This window comes from Acomys minous, assembly GCF_964271855.1.
Source record: "Acomys minous genome assembly, chromosome: 14".
NCBI classification, from domain to species: domain Eukaryota; kingdom Metazoa; phylum Chordata; class Mammalia; order Rodentia; family Muridae; genus Acomys; species Acomys minous.
In genome coordinates this window covers 97,514,860-97,540,943 of record NC_140496.1, presented here as the reverse complement: position 1 = coordinate 97,540,943, position 26,084 = coordinate 97,514,860, and the positions used below count along the sequence as shown (strand labels likewise).

The 26,084-nt window shown below is 40.2% G+C and overlaps 1 protein-coding gene across 1 annotated transcript in view; it reads right to left on the bottom strand.

Moving 5' to 3' along the window:
- Nucleotides 1-9,737: 9,737 nt before the first annotated feature.
- LOC311582807 (uncharacterized protein) overlaps nucleotides 9,738-26,084 on the bottom strand; it is a 353,760-nt gene continuing 337,413 nt past the window's right edge. The window contains exons 2-3 of the transcript XR_014774242.1: nucleotides 13,779-13,972; nucleotides 9,738-10,852 (exon numbers count right to left, since the gene is read on the bottom strand). The gene's annotated coding sequence lies outside the window, so the exon portion shown is untranslated. The remainder of the gene's footprint in view (nucleotides 10,853-13,778; nucleotides 13,973-26,084) is intronic.

Genomic DNA, 26,084 nt, shown 5'->3' with positions numbered 1-26,084 from the left:
AGTTTTGACAAGCCCTGGAGGAAAGTAGACATACAGAAAGAGGTACAGCATCTGCAATCTTCTCCAAGAAGCTTTTGTTTTCAAATCCAGCTCCTTTCCTTCCTTGCCTCATCCAGGACCCAGCTTTTTTTTTTTTTAATTTTTTCTCTGAAACAACAAAAACAACAAAGCTTTCTCACCAAAGACATAGAATCACTTTTCATCACAGCCCAATTAAATGGGCACACGTGGCCATACACAGAATGGCAGTCACCGCCAAGCAGCTCTGCTCTTCCTTCTTTCATTTTTCACTCAGGGAGAAGCAGGAGGAGGGAGGAGGTAGCACACTTACCTCTTAAAGTGTTTGTTTGAAAATAATATGCAGAAAGAGAAAAACAATCCTCAACTAACAACTGCCTTCCTCACCATCTGCTTAATCTAAACATTAGCATATCGCGTATCTGAGTGAACTCAAATTGCGCTGGAAAAGAAGTATTCTCCTTTCTACTTTCTCAGACCCTTAATGGGAGAGTCAAGTGAGAATTCTCTATGGGATTGTATGGGCTTATGGGCTTCCAAGGCATGCGTTTAGGGCCACATTTTCAGTCCAGTTTTAGCTCATCAGAGGAAGACCAGAGGCAAAATTGTGCCTGGCTTAATTAGCACAAGTACTAATCAAGTACTAATGAAATTTGCCCACAAGCAGTCCTTCAGATGAAGGCACAAGTCACACACACAATTTCCGTATGTATCACTTAGCATGTCAGCACAAAAGGAAGGAAGAAACGAACAGTTCCTCCCCCAAACCGGCTTCAGGCTAACCACAGGCGAACATCCTCACTACTCAGAAATAATAGTACCCTCAGTGTAAGCTCTGTAAGTCCAAAGCCTTCAATTGCATCTCCACTTACCACATTAGGCTGCAAGTGTATAAAAAACAAAGAGAACGCTGTGGATAAAGACACTTTATTCTTCCTGATTTATAAGCTATTTAAGACTTGAACTTAGAAATCACTGTGGTCTATAGTATTCTTTAAAATATACTGAATGCCTTTCAATGTAAAATATAAGTCCTTAAGGGGTGGCTAATACTGGACCACAGTCCTATTTGTCTAAACTCAGTGTAATCAAGAAAAAGAAAAGAAAAGAAACACCCAATTTGCTCTCTTCTATAATGATATATTTGGAATATCATGTCTTAAATCTGCTGTTAAAATTTGCTCAAGCACGAGGCTTATTTACAGCACAAATATTAATGGTGGTAAGGAAGATGTTTTTGATTTATAAATTAAATCATATTAATCAAAGATGTGGTTAGTATATTGAATTATGCATATATATATACATACCAAAAGTTTACACATTATATATATATATATACATGGTTATCTATGATACTTGACAAAAATAAATTTCTGGACGAACCCCTTTCAGGCATGAGGAGGAGCACATCACAAGTGAAACAGTGATTAATTCTGAAGAGTGAGAAAATCAAGGAAAGACTCCGTGAGGACCCTGTACTGTCACCTCTTCTGGCCAGGCACGAATATACTCCCCTCAGAGGGCTGTTCCATTTAAGGTGGGAAAAGACCTCACCTCTAAGAAGCTGAAACTCACCCACTTGAACAGGTGCAAGAGCTAGACGACCAGTTTTCCTCTTTATGAACTATCGACAAACATCACTCGGGAAAATCATCGGCACTGGCAAGAGCTAAAAAACAGCCAATTCACACAATGTCTTCATAACACGAAGTCCAAGTGAGAGGAAAGAAAATCACGCGAAATCTGGATAACCTTGGTGCAATTGAATTGTCACCTGTGGTCCCCTATAGCAAAATCCTCCCCAGCGCACTCCCGAGTTAAAGCCATTAACCGTGGCGTGGCCTTGCCTTGCTCTTCCGATGATGCGGTTGTCTGCATATCGTACTGTATTCATCTTCCCCTAAGCAGACCTAAGTTTTCTCTATAAAAGAGCAGAATGGGGAGAAGGAAGGGCCTGGAACTTTGTGTGTCACTAAGGAGGTTTGTTTTGTTTTTCGTTTTTCTCGATTAAACAAAGGTGTGTGTGTGTGCTATAAAGAGTGCAAATGTACATGCTGTAAACGAATCAAGAAAAATTCATGCAGCCCATCAGACATTAACAAAATTCAATCCCAGCCATTCTTCAAAGGAACCAAGGGCCCCATCTGCTGATGCTTAAATGAACTACAGTAGCAGATTAAAAGCCGCACACGAAGGGAGCACCCAGCTAACTCTAACCTGCACAGGCTCAAGAGCAGAAGGCCCTTTACAAGTCAGGGGACCACTGTGACCCAGTACTCCTCACCCTCCCTTGTCTTTTTTTTTTTTTTAATTCAGATTACAACTCAATTGTTTTCCATCACTTGTCTCATCCCATTCCTCCCTCCCTCCTGCTTTCACCCTATTCCCCTCCCCTAGGTCTCAGACCGAGGGGGACCTCCTCCCCCACTCTATGGTCATAGGATATCAAGTCTCATCTTGGTAGCCTGCTTATTCTTTCTTTGAGTGCCACCAGGTCTCCCCACCAAGGGGAGGTAGTCAAATATGGGGCACCAGAGTTCATGTCAGAGTCAGTCCCTGCTCGCCACATAACTGTGGAGAATGTGCTATCCATTGGGTAGATCAGAGTAGGGGTTTGATGTTTACCATTGTATTTGTCCTTGGTTAGTGCAATAGTTTGAGCAGACCCCCTGGGCCCCAATCCACCCATCACAATGTTCTTCTTGTAGGTTTCTAGGACCCTCTGGGTCCTTCTATTTCCCCATTCTCCCATACTTCTCTCACCTAGAGTCTCAGTAGGATGTCCACACATCTATCCCAATCACCTGGTAAGTGAAGACTTTTGTGGGATGTGCATTTTGGGCTAGTGCCCAATTATAAGTGAGTATATACCATGTAAGTCTTTCTGCTTCTAGGTTAACTCACTCATTATGATTATTTCTAGTCCCATCCATTTGTCCACAGATTTTGGGATTTCCTTTTTTTAATAGCTGAGTAGTATTCCATAGGGTAAATGTACCACAGTTTCTTTATCCATTCTTCAGCTGAGGGACATTTAGGCTGTTTCCAGGTTCTGGCTATTATGAACACCTTTCCTTGTCTTAAGGGCTGAAAACATTTTCTGCAGATAAATACTCATTTCCTTGCATCTGATCCCTGGTGCAGACGTATCATACCGCCTTCACCGGCCACCCCCGCTGCTGACTTCGCAGGCCACCTCCTCTTTTCCAGGACACATGTGGCTGAAACAAGCAAGCACTTCTGTTCCTCCCAGTGATGGCTAGAACTGGTTGTAGAGCTATGGCATTACTCATGGTTTTGATGACAGTAAGAGCTATCCAGCAACTTCTCAACCTCAGCTCCGATACATGATGGTGCTGGAGTACTTCCCCTGAGACTCATTGTGTTGATCAACTGAACAAGCCGCAAAGCATCAGGGAAAAGGCCCAGGCTGGGTTATGATGGTGCAATTTAAGGCTCTGGTCTCAGACCCTCCAACAACTCACTATTTGACCTTGTTACATGGAGTTCTGCTCATCTTAAAAATAATAACCCAAAACTGGGTGTGGAGGCACACGCCTTTGATCCCAGCACTTGGGAGGCAGAGGCAAGCAGATCTCTCTGAGTTTGAGACCAGCCTGGTCTACAAAGCGAGTTCCAGGACAACCAGTATTACACAGTTAAACAGTGAAACTCTGTCTTGAAAAACCAAGAAAAAGAAAGAAAGAAAGAAAGAAAGAAAAAAGAGAAAGAAAGAGAAAAAGAGAAAGAAAGGGGAAAATGCATTCTAGCTGGGTGCACAGTGGCACATGTCTGTAATCCCAGCACTCGGGAGACAGAGGCAGGTGGATCACTGTAGGTTGGAGGCCCGCCTGGTCTACAAAGTGAGTCCAGGACAGCCAAGGATTCACAGAGAAACCCTGACGTGAAAAACAAAACAGAACAAAACAACAATAATAATAACCCAAACTGCATGGTCCTTATTTAAGCTCCTTTCTTTCTGAGCATAGCACTCACTGCATCCCCCTGAAGGGCAGAAAGTGAGTCTTTGCAAGTGTTGTGTAGGAACACAGCACATTTCACATCCTAGGTGTTTGATAAAAATTAAATAAATCAGCACATCTTCAGACAGATGAAATGCCTCTCCTACACTTAACTTTCTCATTTAATTTCATCATTCTAAGTTTGTTACATCTCTTTTATACCTATTTAAGATTTCATGAAGTTTATGGTGGACAGTGGCAAGCCAAACTCTTTTCTATATATAAATTTACTTATTTATTCACTTTACATCCTGATCACAGCCCCCTCCCTCGTATCCTCCTTGCCCCATGCTCCCACCCTCTTCCCCCCTTCCCCCTTCCCCTTCTCCTCAGAAATGGGAACACCCCCCTCCTTACAAATCCACCCAGCCCATCTAGTCAAATCAGGACTTAGTATATCCTCTATTGTTGAGGCCAGACAAGGCAGCCCAGCTAGGGGATAGTGATCCAAGAGCAACCGAGTCCATTTCAGATACTACCTCTGATTCCCTTTTTGCTAGTGGATCTACATGAAGACCACAGTGCACCTCAATTACATGTGTGTTGTGGGCCGAGGTCCAGTCCATGCGTGCTTACTGGTTGGTGCTTCAGTCTCTGTAAGCCTCTATGGGCCCACGTTAGTTGACACTGTTGGTCTTCTTGATGGGTTCTTGGTCTACCCTTTCCACACAATCCTCAAGACTCCCCTAGCTCCACCTCAATGTTTAGCTGTGGGACTCAGCATCTGTTGCATTTCTCTGCTGAATGGGGCCTCTCAGAGGACAGCTATGCTAGGCTCCTGTCTGCAAGCATAGCAGAGTATCAATGTCAGGGATTGTCTTCCTCCTATGGGATGGGTCTAAGGTTGGGTCAGTCATTGGTTGACCATTCCCCTTTTCTTTATTTCATCTTTATTCCTGCACATCCTACAGGCAGGGTAAATTTTGGGCTGAAGGCTTTGTGTGTGGGTTGGTGTTTCCCCTCCTTCCACTAGAAGTTCTGCCTGGCTCGGAGGTGGCTGCTTCAGTCTCCATGTGCCTGCAGCTAGAAGTTTCAGCTAGAGTCACCCCATATCCTTCCAGGAGCTTACTCTGTGATAGGTCACTCTTTACATCAGTGGTTCTCCACCTTCCTAACGCTGTGATCCTTTAATATGGTCCCTCATGGTGTGGTGACCACCCCCAACCATAAAATTGCTTCGTTGCTATTTCATAACTATAATTTTTCTACCGTTATGAATCATAATGTAAATATCTAAAATGCAAGAATTCTGATATATGAACCTCAAGGGGGTCATGACCTTCAGGTTGAGAACCACTTTATTTTACAGCTTTATTTAGAAAACTACCTCAAATATCTTTGGGAAAATGATCTTCTTCCTCCATGATAAACAGGCTGGTGGGAACTTGGTCACGGTTCTCTAATCACTCATGGAATAGATATGAGTGCATGGATCAAGCTTTGAAATCTGCCTCTACTGTGACTTTGGTTACTGTGTAGAAAGGAGAGAAGAAGAAAGCGTTGGTCCACCATAGCACCAGGGTGTTAAATGGTTAGCGCTGGCTCCTGTGACCTTAACACTTTAGTAGCTTACCTACTTCCTTCCCCATTTCTGTGATGGATTCCTCAGTCTTTCTCAAGAAGCTGAAACCTGGGCTGGAGAGATGGATGAATGGTTGGGAGAGCTTGTTGCTCTTGCAGAAAACCTATGTTTGATTCCTAGCACCCACGTGGTGGCTCACAACCATCTGTGACTCCATTTACAGCGAATGAGGTGCCCTCTTCTGGCTTCCAAAGGCACTGTACTCATGCGGTGCACATGGGTATGCATACATGTAGGCAAACACTCATACATATAAAACAAAAATAAAATAAGACAAAGAAAAAAAGCAGACAGGAAAGAAGGAAGGAAGGAACAAACAAAGGAACAAAGGAAGGAATGAAAGAAGGAAGGAGAAATTCATTTAGACCTGTCTTTTGAGCTCTTCTAAGTATTCATTTTATGTTGAAATGAATGTGCTGAATATTCTCTCCTTGTCTCTCTCACATGGAAGCCATCCCTCTCCGGCCCCTGGCTTCTTCCTTCCAGGGATCTGGAAAACCCTCCATGTATTTGATTTTGATATGGACTTGTCTCTGCCTCTTTCTTTAGGCGTGGCTCTTGATTAACGCCAGCTAAGTATCACATCCCTTCCTCATTCTGCTGTAGTGGTTCGGAAGTTGGCATGTGACTGAGTGTGGCCATTCATATATGAGGCATATTTGCTGGGGATTGTAGGGAAGAGGGTATTTCTAGCTTCTGTGGGAGTAATTTTAAAATAAGTTCCCTTTCTTGGATGTGAGGCACGAAGCCTTTGTTGGATTAGTATGTGCCTGGCTGTCATGAGAGCAGACAGCCTTAGGGTGAGGCCAACACTGAGAAAGCATAGTGGGAACAAAGGCAACACATTTTTGGAGATGCTTTTAAAAGTCTACAGAGGGAACTTTTTAGTTGTATGAAGTGGGACATTTCTCATACTGCTGAAGCCACTTTGATTTGGATTTCCTATTACCTGCACATAAAATCATGCTAGATAGTGCCCAGGGCCTACTTCTGCTGATAAGAACCAAGAAGTTTAAGAGATACAGTATCCAATCAGGAATCTCATTTCTTTGGGAGATGAATCACTGGCTAGCCTTACACATTATGATTCTATTTAGATACTTCCATATCATTTAATTTACATTGTGGAATCCTGTTCAATCTATAATCCACCATGACCAATCTTTGTCTGCCACTCTGGCCTAGTGTAAATCATTCATTCATTCATTCATTCATTCATTCATTCATTTTATTCTCTGATATCTGTTTACCAACTTAAATGATTCCAAATTTATTGTGGTTTTCTGATTCTCCAGTTTGTCAAGCGTACTAGGAGGCAAAAAGAAACTTTTCCGTTCTAACTTATATATTTTGATGTAAAGATTTTAGTTTTATTTATTTATTTGTGTTTCTTTGTGTGTGTGAACACAGGTGAACATGCATCCATGCTGCAGGGAACATGGAGGCAAGAGGACAACTTGCAGGAATTAGTTCTCTCCTAGGATTATGTGGGTCCCAAGAATTGAACTCAAGTCATAAGGCTTGGCAGCAGGCACCTGTGACAGGAAAGTCAGCTTGCCAATCCTAATGAAGACTTCTTGTGTTTCCAGCTACTCTTTCATGTCAGGTTAGTGAACACCCTTCTAAAACACCATCAAGGACAAAGGTGCGCTGTTCAGGGGCCCCAGCAAGCCTCAGGTTGGAAGCACGTGGCTACAGAAGCACAGTTGGTACAGCCATCTGTAGCTGTATGGCTGAATCTACATCTCTGTGGAGATGAGTGACCATTTTCTCCTCGCACACTTACCCCACAGCCTCAGCTTCCAACTCTCCCATATCTTATTGACAAGAAGAAAATCTGAGAAAGTCTTTCATACATGAGAATAGTATCACTCATCATCTGAGGTAGAACTTACGTCACAGCTACCTCCCAGGTACTCCTGTATCATTTTTGTCCAATATTTCTTCCTAAAGCTCACTCCCTTTGATTGTGTCAGCTACTGATACCACTGTTCATATTCTTCATCAAATGAAATGTGGACATTCCTTTTAATGTCTCACTAAACAGTGTCAGTATGCTCAGGAATTAGTCTCTGCCACATTACCTCCCCTCTCTCCTACTTCAACTTTCTAGTTGAAATACTTCCTGTCCCTGACAAGAACTGATCTTTTACATTGTGTTTCTGACTGCAGTCTTATCATTTCCATATTATCTTCCTCAAGGTATTATATTTTCTATGCATTACATCATGGGCCCTGCCTTGTTTCGTTCACATTAATACAACGTAATAATTCACAGTCCAGGAGTATTTATTAAACAATGTGCAGATGAATCCCTGGGCACATATCTTTCTTCCTATATCTTTCTGACACTGGTTCTTCTGCTTGCTGCAGTTCCCCAATGCTTCAGCTACGGCTCTGATTTAACCTTGGGTGCCATTGTCCTGAGAGGGTCTGTTCTGACCACTAGAGACAATTCTGTGTCCTCAGTAATTCTAATGCCATCACATCCTAGCACGTACAAGGTAAATTAAACCAGATATAACAACAAGGTGCCTGTGTGTTACCTCTTCTATAACCCCTGAAGAAATAATGGCTCATAAAAGTGTTTTTACTGTGTGACCTAATCTTGCTTTCACAGCTGAGTGAGTTAGGGTGGAGCACAGATGGACCAAGGGCAGCCATGATATGCTAAATAAAAAAAAAAACTTGTGCTAGACCAGCCTAGACTTTCTATGTGTTTTGAAGTTAGGCAGGCAGAGACAAATTAGAAACAGTAGTGGCATCTGAAAACCCATCATGGAGACAAAGGTACAAGTGGTTCCTGTCATAGTTTAAATCTTAAACATCTTCCAAAGGTCTGTATGCTAAAGGTCTATTGACCAGTCTGTGATATTGTAACAGATGATGGAATCATAGTTGATGGATCAGTTAGTAAAGTGCCAGCCACATCCATATGAAGACCTGTGTGGAAACCCCCAGAACCCATTGTAAAAGAAAACAAAACCCCACCCAAAAAAAGCTGGGTGGCAGAGAGGCAAATACAGAAGGATCTCTGTGGCTTTCTGTCCAACCAATCTCAAAATTTCAAAAACTATGGTGGAATGTGCTTGAGGAAGACACCTGCTACCAACCACTGGCCTCCAAATGCCTGTGCACACAAGAGCATCTACACATGGACACAGACACAAACAGAAAAATAAACTCAATGGCAAACACTGGGATTCGGCACCAGTCAGCCTGATAACCAGTGAGGCAAAGTGACTAACAGGGGAGTAGCTCAGACATCATGGACACTGCAAAGAAGGTTGGTTCACCCTTTGTGTCAGACAGAAAGGGGAAGGAGAAGCCTCCAGTGCTCTATGTTATAGAACAAAATTTAGGACATAGAAATTACTTGCTTTTTGGTTTTGCATTTAATATTTCTCAGACTGCCACTGACTGTAGGCAAGTTAAACATTGGAGAGTGACACTTTGGCAATGGGACTGCTATATACTTCTTACAAATTAACTGAACAAGAGCCAATAATCCTATGCCACGATTAGCACACTGCTACATGTGATGAAAGACAGAAAAAGAAGTAAAATCTTGTTCTCAAAAAACCTGTCTTCGGCATCAATTCTCTATAAAACTTCATTAGTACTCTGCTTCCTGATTGTCAACAGGTATTTCAAACTAATTTAATTACCTTGCTCCTTGCTCATGATAAAGACTTCCTAAAATGGAGTATTAAAAAAAGCCACGAGTTCTAGCTTCATTGTCCCAGTTAATCTAGTAAAGGCGATGAAGTATTATCAACAGCAGACTTCATTTTTTGAATGCTTCAGCCACAATAAAGAGATTATGAAAATTCTAAATGCCTTGCAACTTAAAGCATATAAACTCTATTTTTCAAAGTATATGAATAGCTGGAAGAAGCAGCTAAGAGCAAAGGCGAGCAGGGAATTGTAGAATAAAACTTTCATAAAGTCTCCACGACGTCTAGCGAGGAAGTCTCAGGGCTGACTGTTCGGATGATTTAAAACCTTAAACACCATTTTGTTGACACATAATTCTTTTATATATTTTCAGTATATAAATTGTAAGCTCCTCTAAAGGAAACACAGTTTTTCACAGCAAAAACAAAGGAGGGAAAAAAAAGCATCTAACTCTTATTACATTTTAAGCACTAGATAAGTTTGCGAGCAAGTAACCGAGTTTAGGAAACTGTGTAAGTCAGCACTCTGATGCATGCAGTAGGAAGCCTTGCTAGGCAGCCTTCCTATTGACACATACCTAACCATTTTCACATTTAATATTTTTTCTTGTGGTTCCTAATGTGCCTCAAAAATATGGAAATGTGAAAACCAATAGATTCCATGGCTATAAATTGGATGGCGCAGACAATCCTTGCATTTCTTCCTTTGGAGCTCTGGAAAGCTTGAATGACTGCGTGCCAATGGATCTTTGGTCCTTTGAAGGAAGTAGGTCTGATTCATGACCTTATTTTCTCTGAAAGTTATAGCAGGATGGAGGTGAGGACTTTCCCTTCATTAAATTAAGGGAAGAACTGGTGCACAATAAGAATGTATTGAGTATGTATTGAATAAAGAAATGAAATATGAAAGAAGTATTGAGGGATAGATGGATAGGTGTGGATAGAGTTGAGTCTACAGTGATTTTTATAGATTTCTTGAAGTCTATATTGAAGATACATTCTGGCTATTGCCATAGCATTGTGGATCATGAAAAAAAAACAATAATTAGTTTCTCCTGAGATTATATAAGGTTGCTTTGAGAAACCAGTTCATCTTATATATTTGTTCACTTATTCAACAAGTATTTGTTGAGTTCTTACCATGTTCTGACATGTCTGTAGGTGTTGGGGACTATGACAACCTGTCTTAAATGTCAGACTGCCATTGTTAGAATCAGGAAACCTCGACTGAGGAACTATCTTGACAGTCTCGGTTGATCTGGGAAAACCCACCTCAAAGGTGCATGGTACCTTCTTGTAGCAGCCCTGATAAAGGACACTGAAGAAGGAAGGTTATTCACCATTTCTGTGCTTGCCCCGTCTCACTGCATGCTTAATTTACCTTGAGGCTGCTGTGTTGGGTTATTTTGCTGATATTAGAACTAGTGCTTTCAGGCTTCCTCAGCAGACTGAGGGCCAGTGAGTGTAAGTTCTGCGTCTCTAGGGAACTCTGATTAATGAAGAACTCCATCAGCGACATAGTGAATTGCTATCTTCAAGCAGCTTGTATTCTAGGGAAGAAAGACAATAGAGAAAAAATACTTAGCCACTTAATTTATTGTCTATTAGTTCTAAATTCTTTGAAGAACAATAGAGAAGGGCAAAGGGCAAAGAGTGATGGGAGCCATGATTTCGGACATCGACAGAGAGAGAAGAGATCAAAATGAAGTTTAAACTGGAGCCATTCAGGACCTGTCAGAACCATCAAAGACACAATGTGGATGATCCAAACAGGGATCCTGAGATGTACCTCTCAGGTATAGCAAGCAGCCATCTTGAGGATGATGGGAAAATAACAGGAAGCTGCCATGTATAGCATCCTGGAGGCCAAGGTATGACCTTGGAGTTTCTATGATGTGTTCTGTGAAAGCCAACATGTTAGGTAGCCAGGCTTCATTTTCTAGCTAGAATGTATAAACTTGAGGATGAATAGCTTAGAGAGCATACACCTCAAACACGGTTCATCTTAGCAGCCTCTAGCTCACAGCAACAAATTTTCAACAGCTGTAAAAAATGCTACATGCAAGGTAAGTCAGGAATTTTCCCTCAACCATAGAAATACACCAAAGACTTATCAACTCTAATTATGGACCTTAAAATATGGAGATGGCTTCAAATGTGGCAAACAAGCCACTGGGAAAAATGTCCTCATTTCTACCACAGACAGGATTCTGCCAGAAAATGGTCAAGCTTAGATGCAGGCAGCGTCAACAGACAGACTCTGTCATGACAGGGTAGGCAAGTCCTTAATAGTTCCTGCCTCACAAATATATCTGTCTGATATACTGGGCCAGAAGGCCAAAGGTGGTGCTCCAACATTATAGAGAGTTTTTGGGTGATTATTCAGGCAACAAACTGCCTCTGTCATAGTTGCATTTAGGAAGCTGCTAACCTGCACCTCCAGTCTACTCAGATAATTAATTTTCTTCCTATGTATGTGTAAAAATATAAAAGTATGTGTAGAAAAAGAAAAATAATAAAAAATTAAAATAAATGATAAACAAACAAAACACCAATTGACACATTCCTATTAATAATGATTTGTCTTCATGCAATTGAGGAGGGCACCAGGAGCAATCAATTAATCATCCTAGTTCACAGAAATTAAAGGTGGAACAACTTGGCCTATGTCAGCTCAACTCACACTGAGACCCTGGGCGAGTCACTCCATCTAACTTGAAAGAATTTTTCACATCTAATTCAATAAAGCACAAATCTAATGATGAATCCAATTTTGAAGATGGTAGCATTACTTCTTTCAAATGCATGTATTATAATCTCTAATAAAGCGTTACTAAATACTTTTGATAATTATAATGAATTTGTAAGTGTAACAGTGATCAAATTTTAAATGGCAGTAATTCTTGTGTTAGTCAGGGTAGGCCGTAACCATTTCCTTAAAATTCCCTTGGAAGAGGATGTAGTTCAACGGCAGAGCATGTCCAGAGCCCTGGGTTGCCTAAGTCGCATGGAATGATTTCACTGCAGCATTGCTTCTGAATATACCATGTCTACTCTTTGTAATGTACATACCTACCATCACACCATCTGATGCCAAGAAACACTGTCTGCAACACCTAGGCTCAGATTTGTGCTATAAATTTAGTATTTTGTTGTGCATACAAAACTTTCCGCTCTTATAGAAATATGGTAGCTTAATTAGGAAAAGCAAATACTTTAGTATTTCCTACTGTCAGACCGCAGCAGGTAAATCTCATATCAGTACATCTTAGGATTTTATTGTGTTAGAGATTTGATTTCAAAAAATTGCTGTGTCAGCTGATGGCTTGAATTTAAGAAGAGACTGTTAGATGAATTTCAGCTTGGGATTAATACAGAACTCCCAACAAATTCTAAGAGGGTCCTAAACATCCTTTTGCCATTTTGTATTAACTATATGAAGCAACACTGTTGGCATCTATTATTTTCTCTCCAGCAATCTGTCCTCATCTGGGACTTTTCTCTTCTGCTTCAGGGACCCTGATCATCTTAACAGACTTTGTAAGGTACCAGTTGCATTCTGGCCTCTGACTTTGCTGAGAGCACAGTGTAAAGAACTACTGCAGTGCAGTGGAGTCATATCTTAGCTAATTACATTTGCACTGACACCATTTCCAACATGTTCACACGATGTGATGTTGGGGTTACACCCTCTACACTGGGCGTGCTCCTACGTGGTAGAACACATGATTTTCCTGCATAGGGCCTGCATTTGATCCTCAACATGGTGTCTTGGTTAAAGAGAAAAAAAAAGACTACATAAAGGGACAGACATCCACACAAGGAGAGCCCTGTGTGAAAATTAGAAGCAGATCTGCTACAAGCCAAAAATATTACCAGGAGCCAGGAGTGAAGTCTGGAAAATACCTTCTCCAAGAGCCTTCAAAGAGAACATTGTTGAGTCATAGATGCTGCAGCTCCAGATTGTGAGAAAACCATTTTCTCTAGTTTCAACTGGCATCCAGAACTGTCTGGAGTTCTTCCTTGGCATTGTCTTCCCAAGCTTTAGTGATCTCTTTTCTGTCTTAACAGTAAGAACACTTGTCTGCTCTGGTTCCTCCTTCCCTCTCATTGAGACCCTTCTCAGCCTCATCTTGTATACTGTTGTGGGTTTGTGTGTGTGTGTGTGTGTGTGTGTGTGTGTGTGTGTGTGTGTGTGTGTGTGTTTCCATGAATTTTGCCAGTTCATTCTCCAGGCATTTCTTCATTTGGCTTCCACATGGCTCTCCCAAGATAAAAACTGGAATATTATCCCATATCTGGTTGGAAACCTCCATCAACTCCAGATGCGAGGGCTGGATTCCATAGCACAGCTCTTAAGACTGCCACAGTGTAGATCCAACCTTACTTTCCTCTTTGGTATCTACTTTGCTTATCTATTTTGTACCTTTTGTAACTACACCAGACTTTCCTAATTTTAAGTAGACTATGATTTACCCGTCTATCATTCCACTGACTTTCTGATGGATCTCGGATCTCTTCAGTGTGATGGAACTTTGATTCCTTCTTCTTCAAAACGCCTTCCTGAAGCATGACCTGCCATTGTCCAATACTCTTCCCTTTTCCCTTGACAAGTTCAAATGGAGTGGCTGTCCAAAGCAGAGGATGGGTTCTGTATTAATTCATAATTTCTAAAGTAATATAAAAAAGAAAATAAACAAAAGAGGATTTGCTTCAAAATAGGCAAGATATGGGCTTAAAACTACAGTGAGGGGAGGGGAGAATAGAACAGTTTGCAGCTTCTTGACTTGGATACTTAGTTTTAAATTCTTCATTACCTTTGTGCATTGCCCCATGATCAAGGATCTTAGCAAAACTCTAGTTACACATCTTGTGCAAGGTCAGTTCCAATACCCAAAATACATTGATTTGTTTGAGTACAATAAATAGTGAAGAAAACACTGCTGCAGCAAAAGCTGAGGCAAAGCATTTGCTGGTGTTTTTTTCTAAGACTGCATGAGTGCAATTTTTACTACCAGATGCTTGAGAAAGAAAGAAAATTATAATTCCAACTGGTCAGTGGTCAGAAGGTAGAATTCAAAACATTCTACCACATGGATAAACAAGAAAATAATTAGAAATCAAAATGTTAGAGAATTCTGCAGTGAGCATGAATATAATCCACAGGATAAACAAGACTTGGTTGACATTTGACTGAATAAATTAAAATCCAAAGTAATTTGAATAAAAATTCAAGACATGTATCAGAGAAGTTCAGGATAGGAGACAAAAGATGAAATCTTCCTTTGACATTCAAGCTCTGTTGGAGTAGGTAGGCCTGCAAGGAAAGGTCAAAGGACTTCTCCTTCTGTAGCATGATCCTAGAACAGTGAGGGCTGAACTTGGTTGTTTCAAGGCTATAATGTGACTCTTGCAAAATCCATTAGGCTAAAATGTGTACATTCAAGACAGTGTGTGAGTGAAATTACCATACTGACACCAAATAAAAAGTCAATCCAACCCATCTACCTGTCTCATATTTCCTTGAAACAAGATTAATAATAACAAACCAAAGACATTCTCTGAGCCTTCCTTTACATTGTGTAAAAGAGCAGCAGTAACCATCTATACAGCTATGGTGCTGGATGTTTGACTGTCACATTCATGGTTATGTACACACATACACACACACACACACACACACACACACACACACACACACACACACTCACTGGGTTTTGCTGGGTAAGATGGATTTCAGTTTCATGAGGTTTATAGGATTGACTCTTTTTTTTCTCCTGTGGGAAATATTTTCTACAACATGACGGTTCCATGAGTCTTTCAGGGAAATCTCAGTCTTTACTAAAATCTCTGGTTACCCACAAATCTGATTTCCACAGTTAAAATAGTTGGTGCATTGTACAATATACCTCTGCTTCTAGGAGACTTTAAAAATCACCTGAGCAGACGGTTACATCACTGAGATGACCACAGGCTTGAGACTCCAGCTTACCCTCTCATCCATGTAACAGTAGTAGCATGAAAAAAAAACAAACAAACCAGATACAGAATGCTGATGGGAGAAAATACAGGACAGAAGACTCATCCTGGGGTCCAGTAATGGGCCTGCAACTCAGTGAAAATACAAAGTGAGTAAGCTCATTGCCTAGTACATCAAATCCATCAAGAAAAATAATTAGACCCGTATCAATTATCAGCCTATTAGGAATAAAGACTCGGTAGAAGGACACCATCCAAACATGATTGTCTAGTGCTTTCAAAATAAATGCCTTATCTCTGCCTTGGCATTTTCTGTACCATCAAAAGGCCATTATCCTATGACAGTTCCATTTCACAGACATTAACATTAGATACCGTTCTTTCTAAAGGCCCTTTACAATGCTTTGTCTCATTTGGTGGGTTTGCCAAATGTTCTTCAATTTCATTAATAAATTGACCCACACAAATCCCTTAGGATTCTAGGGGAAATTAAGTTTCATTCTATCTTCTTCTTCTATTTTAATTAATACTCTTAACAATGAAAAGATGCTATCAATGGATCAATCAAGTCTAGTAAATTAAGCAGCACCATTTAAATGAAGTGATGTTAAGTGGAAAGAGTATCTTCATAATAGAAGTATATGCCATATGTAGCTGAATTCAACAGTTATATACCAACTGCTATGCCAAGGGCTTTACATGTCTTTTGTTTAGTTGTTTTTGTTTCAGCATACAAAAGAAAATTCTGCAAGTGTCATTTGTTCAAGTTATAGCTGAGAGAACTAAGATTTGAGTTGTGCTAAATGAATTTAGAATAAGTCATTTTCACTTCAAAGTCTTGGCTTATAAACATCCTGTTTTACTGCCTTTGCAGTGATATTTTCTAGGTCTCAAGAACCAGCCTCAGGGACACCATGTAGGCCTGCTATGCTAGTTTTCCTGTTAATGAAAGCTAAAGTACTGGATTCTCCACAGAGCTAACCCTCTCAAGTATGTAGGAAGATCATGAGGACTGGAATCAGTATCTTTAGGCTACAACTAAATTGAATGGCAAAAAGAAAGAAGGAAAGAAAGAAAGAAACTATGTCATTAGTTTTCCATGCTTATAGATAACAAAGACAGGCCAAGAAAGAAGAATCAATAACACTTAGGAGATAGAAGGAACAAGGGAAACCTATTTAGAACAATCCACTGCCTTCCAGCAAGGGAAGAAATCTGCCCCACTTGCAGAGGAGGCAGGCAGATCTCTGATTTCTAGGCCAACCTGGCCTACAGAGTTGTAGAGGAATTACCATCCAGCAACATGTCTACTTTAGGTCTGCATGATCCAGCTGGAAAACAGACAGACATGTCCTTAGGACATACTTTTAGTCCCCCTAGCTAGAATTAGTGCACACCTTTAATCCCAAACAATGACATCTAATTGAAGGACAAAGTATGAATCAGAAAAAGATTTGAAAGAATGAGTCAAAGAAAGGATTTGCCTAATCTCAAGAGAAGAGACAGGAAAGGGAAGCTACTTAAGAGCAAGTCAGAGAGAGTGCAGAGTGTTCATGAGACATTACAGTGCATTTCAGGAAGTGAGTTAACACAGGCAGTAGTCAGTGGAGTTCAGTTCGTGGAGTTCAGAGGCAGTTTTTCCAAACAGAGCAATTCAGTGAGGAGCATAGAGAAGCCAGTCTGAATCAGTTAACTTGGAGAAGAGTTTAAGCCAGAACAGGATGAGTAGCACCAGTCATTCAGAGTTCAGAAAGAACTAAAAAGTATGAGCTTATCCAGAAGTAAGTCTCGGAGGCTGAAAACATTCTAGGCCTAGATTAGAAGGCATAGATTGGAAGCTGAAGCCTTCAAGGGCCTGGCTTATGGAAGACTAGATTGAATGGAGACTAGAAGCTTCTAGACCTAGGCCTAGGGGTAGATAGAATGGACCAAGCCATGTATTCATAAAGTTTGGCTATGGCTCTCATCTCATCCCCTCATCTGAGGAAATAAAAACAATATTACACAGAGTGAGCTGGAGGTCAGCCAGGACTACACAGAGAAACCCTGTCTAAAAAAAACAAAAAAAACAAAAAAAACAAAAACAAAAACAAAAACAAACAAACAAACAAAAAAGGAAACACTTTAGTAGGTCTGTGGTGACCCTCACCTGTGTTGCAGAACTCATGATGCAGACACAGAAGGAAAGCTGCAAATTCAAGGCTAGCCTTCTATAGAAAGAGTTCAAGGTCAACCAGTACTACATAGCGAGACTCTAGCTCAAAAAGCAAACAATAAATTTAGAATCCAACAGGGTTGTTGGATTTTCTTCCTGAAAAGGAAGAAAGAGAGAATGTTTAACATCTGTACCCCTTCCTCACTCTGTACATTCCTAGGCAACAGCCTGAACCATCAGAATGGTTCCTCCCAGGGAGAAGTAGACCACCCACCCCAGCGTTGATCCTTTCCCCCTTCAATGTGCTTCATCATCACCTCATACTGTGGTGAACAAACAGTGGGGAACATCACTTCCCTGGATATTCAAATGCTTCTGCTATTTAACTCAAACTCTGTATCAATATTATTTCTTTTAAAAATTGTACTATTAAAATATGAGGTCCATTTCTCAGTATGTTTTAATTAATCGTTGAACAAAAAATGTCTTCGTATAAATATTTAGGACATATATTTTACATTATGATTTGGAAAAGTACCACGCTGTGATTCTGAAAACTGATTTATAGGTGGCAGTAGTTTTCATAGGCTGGAGACTCCTGCACAGCTCAGTGCCCACAGTGCTGTGCATATAGTACAATGGTGGAGTATGGAAGCCAGATCATCATATTTAAGCAAGAGCTACAAGAAACCAACCTAACTTCCCCAATGTAAGAGTTAAACCCTAAGAAAAGTGTATGATCGAATAATAGATCTTCATATGGAGAAGAGAAGAAAACAAACAAACAGGGAGGGGGAGAAGTTGGCAGTGGGAAGAAGAAAGTATTTGATTACACTTGAATTCCAAGTCCTTTACTCCTGGCTACTTCTTCAGGTAAAATTTTGTAGAAAGGATTTTGGTTTAGAAGTTAAGTGAGAGAAAAGTAAACCATCAAATTGCACTGGAACTCTGCTCTGACAAAAGAAGACAACGATATTCAGAGCGAAGGTTGCCTCTCAATCCTTTTAATCATGTGCTATGTCCTGACATTCTAGGGGTCTCAGAAGAGTGAATGACAAACAACGTTCCATATGTGCAGTTAAAACTACCCGCAGCAAGGAGGAGTGACAACCGAGGCACCCTGGCTCCCGGTGGCTAATGACAACACACTGGAGTATCTCTTCAGTGACCTATCTGATGGATAAAGTCACATACACACACACACACACACACACACACACACACACACACACACACACACACACACACACACACACGCTTGAGCTCCTTTGAATGTGTGACCCAGAGAGGTTGCACTGTTCTCCACCTTCCTGAGTGAACTGTTCCCTCATTGCGCAGGTTTATCTGGGGGTTCGGCTCTTATGCCTGGATGGTCTCCTGTGAATTTCCCAAACCAGAATCTAACATGCTCTCTTTTCTTCCCTCTCCCATTCTGTCAGGGGACAATTACTGAACTAATCCACATTAACTATAATATAATTTTTTTAAATTAACTTCCCAAGACACATTAGTTCCAAGCTAGATGTAAATGAGTTTTCTCTGCCTCTGGAATATCCACTCCTTTCAAGTGCAGAGGTATTTGGGAAGGGAAACTACACAATAGCTTCACTGTGCTGGTTTTCTACAACACACACACACACACACACACACACACACACACACACACACACACAAACACACACACACACACAAAATATCCATCATTTTAACAAACCTACATACTGTTGCTCATTCAAGCAGAGCAACACACTGAGATCTGAGAATATTCTGTATTCACAAGCAAATAAAATTAAGCCCTATCTGTGAGTATACATGAAAATAAGTAGATTTTGGGTTGTGTGTGATTTCCCATTCTGATTATCAGAGTCAACTAGATGTGCTTTGTGTTTGGAAACAGTAGCTTTTGTGGTTGCTAGCAATCTCCTAGCATTTTCCGTATACAGAATGTCTTCTCGATCACATTTTGTTGTATAAACTGAGTTGTGAAAGGGTAAATTCTATCTTAGATCCACATTGGGATTTTATGTGTATGTACATGGTACCAGAATTTCTACAATGACATGATAAAGAAATTTTCAGATTTAAATGCACCCTCAATCACTATAAGAAATTATGCCAAACAAGTTAAAATATAGTCAAGTCCTTATGGGAAAATGTTTTAAAAGAAAGTTGTGCTTTATTTAATGAGAGCAATGTTTTGCTACAAAGAGAATCATTTTTATGCTCCAACAACCAAATATTTTCTGTTAGATGCATGTGTGACATGAATGCACAATTTGGGGCAGTAATTCAGAGTCAAGTCCCTAATACTCAGCGTTGTTCTTTATCCTCATACAGCGCCCTTCTTAATCACCCTGTATGTAGCTGCTCATATAAATTCTGTAACTGAAAAAGGGAAGGAGGAAGTCTAACAGAAAATTTCTTGCCAGATGGAGAAAATTGAAACATTACCCCTGTTTCTGTGCCAGCATAGATCCATTTTGACAAGCTGGAAATGATTTATGGGGAAAAAAACATATTTACACTGGCAGAGATGTTATTAATTGCCATACAATGTTCACATTTTTGCATTGCTGTGTATATGATTACTTAAGAGGCTTACATATACAGCCCAAATATGTGGCTTTTCTGCATGCTGATTATTGTATGACAGACAAACTTACAATACATGATGCCTGCCATAAATTTCATTTAAACCTTTCCCGACAATACTGCAGCGAAGACAAGACAAAACAGAAAGAAAACCTGTAAACAGCACGGGGAGAAAACAGGGCTTTATGTGTGTCTGTATACACACAGGCGCACACTCATGGATGCAGCCAGCTTGAAAGGATTGTGTACAGTGTACGAGAGTTGATGAATAATATAACACTCTCAATGCATAAAATATTACTTTTATTACATGAAACCACAGCTTAAGAAGACCCAAAACGTTGGAAAACAAAAATATTAAAGCAATATATAATTTCCAAATCGAGGATTTTGCATCATAAAACTCTCTCAGACCTGCTAACATCTACAGGAGAAGTTTGAAAGTATACTATTTAGGAAGCTTATTTTTAAATGGTTTTGAAGAAGACAATACCTTTACAGGAGAAATTTCCCTCCCATATATGTGTAGTTGTAGGAAAAAGAAAAATTAGGCTATTTAGTGAAAATAAAAGCAATTGAAATAGTGACAAGGAGATTAATCCTGAGTACTGACCATTAACTGTCTACCTGCACATTGCTCTTACAATACTGTCAGCTTCTCACACTAATGTAGATGGATATATTTATTACTACCTGCGATTCCAGATTTTAATCTCATATTAGAAAGATGTTCTCATATAACAGCTACTTTGTCTGGAAGTCATTTATAATACATCTGTGTCCACTGAGGACAGTCTAAGATAGCCTTGTTTCTGCGTGTGGAAATTAATTTTGAAGGTCTCAATTTCAAACAGCCATATCAGCATTCCTACAAGCATTTGTACACGGCTGTTCCCCTAGGTTTAATGCCTTTAGTAGCACAGTCTCTCTGCAATTAGTTTTATGCTCCTTAAATGTAAATCAGATGTAAGTCTCTATAAACACTCACTCTCTATAGTGTTTTGCAGTACGTTTCCATTGTATTAGGTTACTTTAGGAGGCAAATGATTGTAAATATGAAACAAAAGTGTGGGAATGTGCCAATACTGTAATTTAGCTGTTTACGATTTACCCAATTTTATCTTTGCTGGGGGAAAATGGGTTCAATGTGTCTATTTGAAATTAGTTCATAAATAAAGGTTTGTTGTGGATGATTAATGAGGGTAGTCCAGCTTACATAAGACATCCCCTGAGGTCACTTTGTCCCACTGGGAATTTGGGCATTTGTCCAGGGACCCTCCTGTGGGTGGTCTTGTCTGTTACTAAGACAGAAAGATCATCCAATAGCAGAGCAGAACTGTCCCACTGCCAAGCACAGCATTCAAGATACTTCTGTCACATTCTCTTTCCTTAAAAGCCCCTTGAGTTCCAAGCTTTCCCTCAGCTTTATAGGTTCACACATCTGCACATATTGTTACTGGCAAGAGACATTTTTATTAGCATGTACTCTGTATCCGGAACTACGCAAAATATCACAGGATGGCAAAGATCATAATAAAACACATTGTTTCTATTGTTGTTTTAATGAGTTCATAATTCAAAACTGTTTAAGACATGGACACATATCCAGAATGTTTGCTTTATGGCAAGGTCTTTCTAACCAAGTTTAAAAAACAGGCTTTGAGACTACTAAGTAGAAATGGCTGCAAATAATTTAATTATGACACACATATCCAGGACAGTGCCTCTCTCCATCGCCTCACTGTTGGAGTGCTAATCCTTGGTAGGCACTCAACAGTTATCTGTTGGACTTAGCTCCGCTCGATAAACTTTTGAAATTAAGCATTATTACTCAGATGTTCATCTAACTCCTGAGCCAACAGAAACTTAAAGCCTGACCATTTAAGATCAATTAAACAGGCAGATTCTCAGGAATAAGCATTTAATTTCTTCTTAAGATGTCTCTAATAACAGCAGTGGTGTAGATACTTATCCAGAGGGCTGAAGTTTGGGGCAACTGTCATCTCAAATCAGCAATAGCCACTAGGGGTTGGAAAGGTCAGCACTGCTAATTGTGGAAGGACACCCTATATGTCTCAGTATTTTGTAGTATGATGTGGAAGAGGCTTGTGAAAGGCAGTTCTCCATTGTGTTTGGGTCCCAGTCTAATAGATGAGCACTTTCTCTTTGGGACAGTAATTCCATTATTGGCAAGAATTACTTTGTTCTGTATATTTTGTTTTTTGAACATTATGTGGCAGGAAGATTTTCTTTTCGGGTCTATTCTATTTGGTGTTCTGTAGGCCTCTCATATGTTTATATGCATCTCCTTAAAATTGGGGGCATTTTTTTCTATGATTTTGTTGAACATATTTTCTGGGCCTTGGAGTCAGGTGTCTTCTCTTTCCTCAATGCCTATTATTCTCAGGTTTTGTCTTTTCATGGTGTTCTTGATTTCTTGGATGTTTTGTGTCAGGAATTTTTCAGATTTAGCATTTTCTTTAAGGGTTGCTTCAAGTTCTACAATTGTATTTCTTGTCCAGAGATTCGTTCTTCCACCTCTTGGATTCTGTTAGAGAAGCTCACCTCTATGTTGCTTACTTTCTTCTCTAAGGTCTCTCCTTCCCATTTTTCTTCTGTCTGTGCCTTTATCATTGTTTCCATTTTCATCTTCAGATTTTGAACTGCTTTATTGATTTCCTTCATCTAATTGTTTGTATTTTCCTGAATTTCTTCCAGTGCCTCTCTATAGGCCTCTTTTATGTCTTCAACATGTTTGGCTGTATCTTCCTGCATTTGTTTACAGATTTTATTAGTTTCTTCAATTAGCATTTTCATTACTAAGGATTTGAGGTCATTTTCTTGTATTTTGATTGTGTATGTGTTCTTAGGGTTGCTTTCTTTGGGATAGCTGGGATCTGGAGATGCCATATTGTTTTGGTTTTGTTGTTTGCGTTCTTATGCTGCCTTTTAGTCATGTTGCTGTCTATGATGTAGGGAGGTAGCTTCTGGTGTCCTTCACTGGTCTTTGAGGGCAATTTGTTGGTGAATGATTATAGATCGAGGGCCTTTGCCTGTGGAAATCAGAGAATTCTTCCCAGGAACAGACAGGTGATCTGGTTTCATCTCCAGGAAACTTTTTTCTACATCTTAGGTTCCCCACTGGGTCAGCAGAAGGAGGTTCCTACCCAGTTCAGTTCAGATCGTGCAACTGTGGCAGTTCAGTCCCACTGCATTGGGGTCACTGGTTAGTTTTCTGTCCTGTCCCCTCAGGCCTGCCCAGCTTTTGTAAATCAATCTGGCACTTTCTCAGAAAACTGGGAATAGGGCTACCTCAAGACGCAGCTATTCCACTCCTTGGAATATACTCCATCATACAACAAGGACATATACTCAACCATGTACACAGCAGCCTTATTCATAATAGCCATAACCTGGAAAACAACCTAGATGTCCCTCAGTTGAAGAATGGATAAAGAAACTGTGGAAATTTTACACTATGGAATACTACTCGGCTATTAAAAACAAGGAAGTCCCGAAATTTGTGTACAAATGTATGGAACTAGAAATGATCATACTGAGTGAGTTAAGCCAGAAACATAAAGATTCACACGGTATATGCTCACTAATAAATGGACACTATCCTGAAAGGGATGTCCCATGAAAGTCTTCACTTACCAGGAGATTGGGATAGATGTGAGGACATCCTATTGGGACTCTAGATGAGAGAAGTATGGGAGAATGGAAAAATAGAAGAATCCAGAGGGTCCTAGAAACCTACAAGAAGAACATCATGATAGGCAGATCTGAACCCAGGGAGGTCTGTTCAAACTACTGCACCAACTAAGGACAATACATGCAGTAAACATTGAACCCTTACTCAGATCTAGCCAATGGACAGCACACTCTCCACAGCTGTGTGGAGAGAGAGGACTGACTCTCACATGAACCCTGGTGCCCCATATTTGGCCCTTGGAGGGGAGGCCTGGTGGCACTCAGAGAAAGGATAAGCAGGCTACCAAGATGAGACTTGATAAGCTGTGACCATATGGTGGGCAAGGAGGTCCCATTCTGTCACAGACCTAGGGGAGGAGAATAGGATGAGGGAGGGAGGGAGGGAGGAGTGGGAGGATACAAGTGAGGAGGAAACAATTGAGTTGTAATCTGAATAAATTAATTAAATAATAAAATAATTACTAAAGGGAGATGTGGACCTCTGCTCTGTGACTAGACCCTGGGGAGGAGACATGAGACCATGGCTTGCTATGGAGATTGAGGGGCTCCTGCTGGCTCCTGGCAGTGTTTGAGAATGGAGAGCCTAGACACATAGGAACAAGCGATCCTTGGGAACAGTGACTGTTGTAGCTTCTCAAGTTGTGGCATCTTTCTGTAATTTGTTACCAAGGACCTTTTGTCTGTCTGGTTTGAGCCTATTTTAAAATACTCTATAGCTCTGTTCTAAAATCTGCTGTTCTAACACATCCCTTCTCTACTTCAGTTCAGTGGGACTGGTCCTTGTCATCTTTAACTAAGAACTATGACCAGCACAAGAACTGGTCCAAATGTCCATGTAATCCTGTTGCAAATTCTAGATTGTGGCTTTTTATTTATTTTCCACTCATTTCCTCTTTTTATTTTTTATACAACTTCAAGTACATAGGTATACTAAAAATATAAACAGATAACATCTCCTTAAACTATACAAGGGATGAGATAACAATTTAGATGTAATAGGAATAAATTAATAAAATATATTTAAAAATTGTTTGATACATATTCAATTTTATCATTTGTTACATGTGAAAGACAATTTTACACTAAGGAGATAAATATGCTGGTTTTCTAACAAAGTGGTTCTCAACCTTCCAAAGCTGCAGCCCTGGAACACAGCTCCTTATGTTGTGGTGGCCCCCAAACATTAAACTATTTTTGCTGCTAATTCATAACTGTATTTTGCTACTGTAATGATTTTTAAAGTAAATATCTGTGTTTTCTGGAAGTCAAAGGCATGCCCTGTGAAAGAGTCATAATCCCCAAAGGGCTGAGAACTGCTGGTTTAACACAATACATTCAAAGTCATAATACCTTGATTCATGCTTAGGACTGATCCTGGGATGTTGCTAGAAGTCTTTCTTTCCCATAATTAAGCTGTCATGTTCCTGTAAAAGTAGAATTTTGTGTGAATTTTCAATTCACAATATAGAATAGTTTGAAGTCTGAACTGAGGTTGACTGGTGCTCAATGGTATGACAGCATACTTGGTGCAAAATGCATGCTGTGTGCTCAGAACCAAAGCTACAGTGAAACTGCAATGCAGCATAGGGAAGTCCTGCCAGAAACATTTGACTTCACTAGCCATTTGATTTCAAATTGATTTCTGCCGTTGTATGTTCATAAGCATCTCGCTATTGCCAAAGTTTTCACAAAGTGCACATCTGTGGCTCTACGTAGGGTTGTAATCCACAGCTCACCAAGTTTTGTTCTGGTGTATCCAAGTCTGAAATCCTGACAGTGTGACCCTAATAAGGCTACTTGTTCTTAGGTCCTACAAATAGTGTGAACTCTTCCAGAGAATGGTAGCAGTTCACTTACGTAATGGATGCACAACACTCAGAAGGGCACACAGAACACACTGCTCGACCCAGCTTGCCTACGGCCACTGGCTGTGGTTACTGAGGAGGGCTAACAAGCAAAACTTCAAGACCCCATGGCAGTAACTATCCTGTGCATGTCAGATGTCTCACCAATACACCCCTTCACCTATTGAAATCTTTTGATCATATTTCAACAGCTTGTTTGATATGCCACATGTGTATATATATACACGTATATATATACACATGAATCTATCTCACATTTGGTTTTACATGGAATTAGAAAAGAGACACTGACCATTGCTTTCTATCTTCTTACATTATTCTACTTCACAATCATTCTGAAGGCTAGCATGAGCTAAGAAATGTATTTCTTCATGTATTCCCTCAACATTGTGCATAACAGATCCTAAATATATGCTGGCTGATTGATAGCCAATATTTAATTCGATTACTAGAGCAATCTGGGCCACTGAAGTGATA